Here is a 6,983-nt window from a genome sequence, read left to right on the forward strand (position 1 = left end):
AAAAAAAAAAGGAGAGGTTATATTGCAAAACAAGTATTCAAAGGCAGGATGTGTTAAAAGAGTGCTTGCAGGATGGCTAGACACACTTTTCTAAGAGAAGAGGTCAGAAAGGTGATGTCACTAATGGGATTCTGAACAATGTCAAGGTGTCTTTACAGGAGCTTTACAGGAACAGGCTTTAGTGGACCATATGGTCTTCTCCTGCCCTCAAACACTCCTTTGTAATCTGAAATAAAGACATATTTTTAACCCTAATATGAGTAATTTCCCTTCTGAGTATGAAATTAGGCTTTTCTGTCAGTACATGTAACATCTTAGAATGAAGAAGTCTTGTGATAGTTAAGAAACAGAAAGTATCTGCCACAGCACAGAGTACAGAAAGTCTCCTGTACATCTGCAGTCTCATCTCAGAGCTTCACCCAGAAGCAGGACTTGTAAGGGTCCTGATATTCAGAACTGGCTGACAAAGAGACTTTTTACTACCCAGTTCAGCCTCTGGAGAACAAGGCGCCCGCCACCAGGAAACTTCCTGCCTTATCAAGTCTGGAGTTCTTAGTTTAAGCCCATGCATACACATTCCTTTAGAAGCCCAAGGCAGCACTAGAAACCATGTATCTCTCACAATTATAATGTGTAATCCACCCACGGGCTCAGCTAGCAATGACTTACAATCTCAGTGTGCTTTTGGTGTCTCAGTTCTTTGTACAGATTTGCAAGGACCCCAGTACAATTGTCAGCACTGTTATCAGAGGCAGTGTATTCACTTGCTTTGGCAATGTTGTCCTCATTTTTCATAATGAACATCCATCTGTTCCACTGCAAGATTGACATTAATGTTCTTTATCTGCATCCTTCTGAAAGCTACCGATGATACTTTGTTGCCTCATACACAATGATCTGATGAAGAAACTCTTTAAGACCATGGACATAGTTGGAACTTTACAGTTCTGATGTGTCACATTCATGAAGCAATACCAATTGCAAAGATGTAACATCACGTTCTTTGTCTTGTTTAGTTATTGTCTCTCTCTTGCAGATCTCTGTTTCCTCAATCTCTCATGTTAAAATCGTTGCAAGTTTTCACTTGAAAGTGTTTCTCTTAGCAATAGATCATACTTCAGTGGTCTCATTATACCATTAAGCAGTGCTTTAGTAATTGTTTAGTGTTCAAATCTTTCACCATTTTCAGGAGACATTTTGTTATTTGAATAGCATTTCTACCAAGATGTTGGACCTGATTACCAGGAATTAGGATTTAAATGTCTCATCCTAAATTCTATCACAAATTCCTTAGTGGAGGAAGGATAGTCTGCTTTCAGAGGCTATGATATTAGCTTCCTTTAAAACACCCCAGGAGAAATAGGTTTGAAATACATCAACTCCAGGTTAGTTCTGTCAAAGAGATCAGAATCAATTCCTAAATAAGTAACAAATACAAGCTAATATATTCATTTGTTATATCAGAGTCACAGCCCAACATTCTTTGCCTTTCAGGAAAGCAGTCTCCCAAGGAAGAGATGAACTTCTGCTAGTCATGAGCATTAGAGAAGTGCTGATGCCTGTGAACTTCTCTGACAATAGCAGATGCAGATTCCACGTGAAAGGGAGGAGGAAGAAAAAGATCCAGCAGGATAGTGGAAAAGCTGCTTTTGTCTTCAGTATGCATCATGCCTTCTTGCAATCACTTTGTGGATAATTCTAGCATCTACCAACTGGAGAGTGTCCTACCTTGAACAATCAGTCACTCTGAAGAACATATTGGGACTGCTCTTTCAGTAGAAGATCCTCAGTTTATTCTGCATATGTATTCTTTGAGTCTATTTCTTTTTTCCTATATACTGCAGATACTGTAGAGATCAAGTACTGCTGATCACTTTAAAAGAGACAGCTGTGAGATCACCCTGACCTTTGTGTAAAACCATAGCAACCACAAAAACTTTCATGTCAATAAACTATAACAATAGCATATGTCATTTTAAGACCAGATCTCAGTAATTTTAAGAATGTAAGTCCAATAAGTCAATGTGAAATTGAAAATCTGGAGTGAACTAAAGGGAAAAGGGATCAGACCCTCAGGGAGCAGAGCCCTCCTTCAGGGAGCAAAGGAGCCATTTCTCAGTGTGACTGTTCTTATATAGAGAGGATGACAACAGGAAACAAACAGTATTAGATGTCATGATATCTTCCACAGTCTGCAGGCACTCTGAGTAGCACCTTTGAAATGAGAACTCCTCCATCTGCCACCTCGGAGTGTTAAAGCAAGACTGACCTGTAACATCTCTCCTTTAACAATACCTTCACTATAGTTTCTTACCAGGAAAATAATCTGCAGGCTTCAACAATCTATCCAGATATACTATGTGACTACTAAATTATGGAAAGTAAGCCTGGCTCTTTTTCTCTACAGAGCATGTGGGAACCCTCAACATTTCAGAGGAAAAGATTCCTTCCCTAATCTGCAGCTAAATCAACAACAGCAGAACTCTATCAGATAAAAGATAGTAAACAGCATCCAGTGTCTTTCTAGCTTCCTCTAGAAAATACATCAGCAGCCTATCAGCCCCACAGCTCATACTTTTGACCTATATTCTACAGTTCTCATCCTTTGTCCAGGGAGCAAACAAAAACATTCACTTTTCCCTGTATTTGTCACATTAGACTAAAGAAAACCAGCTGCTGCCAAGTAGGATGCCCATTTCAATTCAATGAAAGTAGAATGAGGGAGGCTAATTAAAAAATGATTTGATCACCTTTTGATGATCTAACATCCATGATCCTGTCTAGATAGTTAATCAAGCTAAATATTAAATCTTTAGTCAGGATGCAAAACCTCCTTTAAAAATTTACAACTCCAGCAAGAGGTGATGTTGACTCATTTGATTGGGGTCAAAGTGCATTATCCTGTACCACGGAAGCCAAAGAAAGGAAGAGAGGAATGGATTCGTTCCATGTCCATTGCATAATAATTCATGGACTTCTGTAACTTCAATGATTTCCTTACACTATCTCAATGATCTTCAAATTGAAAGTCCTCTTGTCTCTGTTGCCTCTTGGGATATTTTATACTGTAGAAAAAAAGCAGAAATATGTTGCAGATGATAATGACAAACCTACATTCTCACCACACTCGGTGTGCCTCAACATAGACACCTTTCTGAATTTCTAAGCCTTCCAGACTTAGCTATCTAGAGTAAAAGAGAATTATCCTACTCTCCATAGTGTTGATGTGATCTTCTCTGATCTCAAAATCATGGAATCATAGAATGGCCCAGGTTGAAAAGGACCACAGAGATCATCCAGTTTCAACCCCCCTGCTATGTGCAGGGTCACCAACCACCAGACCAGGCTGCCCAGAGCCACATCCAGCCTGGCCTTGAATGCCTCCAGGCATGGGGCATTCACAGCCTCCTTGGGTAACCCGTTCCTGTGCTTCACCACCCTCTGTGTGAAGAACTTCCTCCTAATATCTAACCTAAACCTTCCCTGTCTCAGTTTAAAACCATTCCTTGTTGTCCTATCACTATCTACTCTCGTAAACAGCCATTGCCTCACTTGCTTATATGCTCTCTTCAAATATTGGAATTCAAATATCTCCATCACATCACCTTCTAGTAAATCAGAGGAAACTCTGTGGGCATGCATCCCACTTTCCTGGATTCAGATGCAGATTCATAGGCTTGCTTACAAATGCACACATGCTAGTACCTGAACAGTACAGAAAGGTCAAATTAACCACTTTTGGCACTCCTGGTAAACATTATTTTAGAGTCTGGTAAACATGCACAGTCAGGAAATTCGTGTTCAGAACATACATACTAAAAAATGTATCATTCTTCAGTATTCAAGAGGATAAGTTTGTCTTTGTGGGGGAAAAAAAAAAAAAGTTTAAATCATTAGCATTTTCTCTAGTTCAGATTCAGAAGCTTATGTTCCACTTAGCTCTCTCTTTTTTTGTTCCCTGCTGGTGGTTCCAGGTTTTCAAAAACACCAAGAAACAGTTCAAGGCATTCAAGCTTTGGGCCTCTAACAGAAAGGTAATCGTTGTCCATACTGCCTGTTGTGCAGTGACAGGCCCAAGGAAAGGCATGGAGCTGCGTGAGGGGAGGGGCAGCTGGGGTTAGGAGAAGGGTTTGCACCAGAGGGCGGTGGGTATGGAAGGGGCTGCCCAGGGCTGTGTGCTTCTGGAGTTTGAGAAACATTTGGATAAGTCCCTCAGAAATATGGTTTGGATTTTGCTTGCAGCCAAGAATTAGATTAGATGATCCTTGCAAGTCTCTTCCAACTCAGGATATTCTAAGATTTTATGAAATGTCAAATTTTTCTCTTTCTCCTCCTTGGCTTGTTAGGGACATCTTGTTCACCCTGACGCTCTATTGCAGTTGTTGGCACCACAGACACATACCTTTCAACCCGTGAACCCAAATCAGACCCGTGCTGGCACTCAGAGCACCTCGATCCTTTCCTTTTCTCATATCCAGTTCTGTTGCATTCTGTTATGTGTCCCATATCCCTGTAGGAAGCAACTCCTTTATTCTGCAAGGTGCTGCAAAGAGTCCTTCTATTGACTCACTGGGTGGGCATCCTCCAGTCCATTGAGACAAGGTTTTCTGGCATAGCCTGGGAGGCTGTTATCAAATAGTGTTATTGTGCTCTTTTCTCTATTGTAGTTTCTATGGAAATAAATAGGAGGCATTACTTTTGGAGCAACCTGCTTATGTTAAGATCTACTTTATGTTTTTTAAACTACTTGAAAGACTCACACAGATCTCTACCTTTCAGAGCTCAGTTTTGTACCAGCCTTGGTGGAGTATCCATTCTCATACCTGGAGTTACTTGATGATAAGCTCAATAAACCAAGTAAAGATATTTGATGTTGCTCTTCAGACTCCTAGGACACCTTCTGGTCTGTCTGTAGATGTTTACTGCATCCTTTGATCCTAAGCTCTGTCCCACTAAAGTTTGCTTTTCTGTGATAGCCTGAAAATTACCATTTGCTGGAAACTGAACTCCTTTCTCGGTATCACAGAAGATGACAGGAACCTTCTTTAAAGTGGAAGGCAACACTTAATCTTCATAGTAAACATAAGGACATAATCAAAAGAGTTACACTGACTTTATCATCTTATTTGCTGAGTCTTGTCCTTTATCTAGTCAATATTTGTAGTGAGTAAGCCTGTCTTTCTCTAAGTTTATCTAAAGGTTTTCCAGACCAATTAAATTTTATGAGTCTTAAACATATGACACATTTTCTTCACAAGTTTTCCAGAATTTTCTGGAATGTTCTATAGTATACATTAACATCAGGCAAGAGAAAATAATCCCCTTTTAACACCAAGTCAGGCTCTGAATATTAAGGTGCTAATAGATTCATAAACCATTTAGCCATGAAAAAGTACATACTATGTAGAATCCACTATCTTGAAAAAAATCATTTTTCATGATGAAGATTTCTTCATAGCTTTCTAGTATCTCAATTTCAAAAACACAGCAATGAAAAAGGAAAAATTAAATCAAAAATGATGTTTTCGTGTAACTCATTGAAACTTTATTACTGATCGTGTTCCACATGGTGAGAACATCCTATATTGCACAGAACTCAGTCAACTATGTAGTTGTGTATACCATGTATACTATTGCACACACAAACATTATATAATTCATAATGAAGTATATATGTGATATGAATAATATTTAGATTTATTACTTTGATATGTACTTATTGCGCATTTAAAGTAATATTAGTTATTTGTTGTTTTGTACACATCTGAGATGTACAAAAAATACAGTAAGGTAGTAAATTGCTGATAATGAATGCCATAGAATAAAGACCCAGAGATCTTCTTAAAACAAACTTAATCATTTACATATCATAAGGGGAACCTTCACCAAAAGCAATGACAGATTTGATGCATTGGAAAATAAGTTATTCGCCACCTACAGATGAGAAAACCTATGGAAAACTAAGTAGCTCTAGAAGTCGTACTAGCAACATCATTGGGAGAAAATATTAAGGTCAAGAAACAGATTTTGAAGGAGATGTGTAACATGTTTTATTCAAACAGCTGCTGTTAGAAATTGTGTTCAAGCTTTTGAGCACACAAGCCATACCTCAAGAGCAGCCTAACAACAGGCATTACAGGCCGAATTACAATTTCTTGGAGAAATATTTGCTGTGAAGGAAGAAAGGAATATCACAAATTCAGCCATTCATGGTAATGTAGCTGATGTAGGATCTTTGAAGTTTGTAAACAAGCCCCATATGGTTTTTTTCATTGATTACAGGAATTTCACATCATGCTGCTGTGACTCCCCTCCAGAATATATCTTTCCTAATTAGCTTGTGCATGCCTTTAAACTACATGTTATACGGGCTATTAAACAGAGGAAAGGCAAATTAACAATGAATCAATTTCTTCCACCAATCATTTCCCATGGCCAAGATAGTTACAGAGAGTACCTGCTAATGCAGGTGCACGTGATAGGATCTGTGATGGAGCAGGTACTTCTGGTCGGTGCTTCTTCACAGTCCTGCAACCCTAATCTTCTGCTGCCCCATATAAACTGTGTAAATTCTCCACCCCCATGTCTGAATGCATGCTCAGTAAAGTCAATTATCTGAACTGTTCTATTTCCTTGCCTCCTGCTTATACCTACCAAAAGCAGTCCTTGGAGAGGCACATAATAGGTCTCAGTGAAGTTGGGGCAGAATTGGATGGAATTAGGAAAGGAGTAGCTTCTCTCTCATACAGACACACATATTCCTCTTAGTCCCATGCGCTCTCTTGAAGAAGGCAAAATGGGATCCCCTTAACTCTCCCTGATTTTGATTGTTCACAACAAAAATTAAGTCAAAGGCACAAAATGTGTATGTTTCGAAACTGAAGCCCGCTGCATCATCTCAGTCCCAGCTAACTGTGTGTTGCCACCAAATACACAGCAGGCTATGTAGAAATCCTGGGGAAGAAAAGCATCTGAAACAATGT

The sequence above is a fragment of the Meleagris gallopavo genome, chromosome 1 (genome assembly GCF_000146605.3).
Source record: "Meleagris gallopavo isolate NT-WF06-2002-E0010 breed Aviagen turkey brand Nicholas breeding stock chromosome 1, Turkey_5.1, whole genome shotgun sequence".
Taxonomy (NCBI): domain Eukaryota; kingdom Metazoa; phylum Chordata; class Aves; order Galliformes; family Phasianidae; genus Meleagris; species Meleagris gallopavo.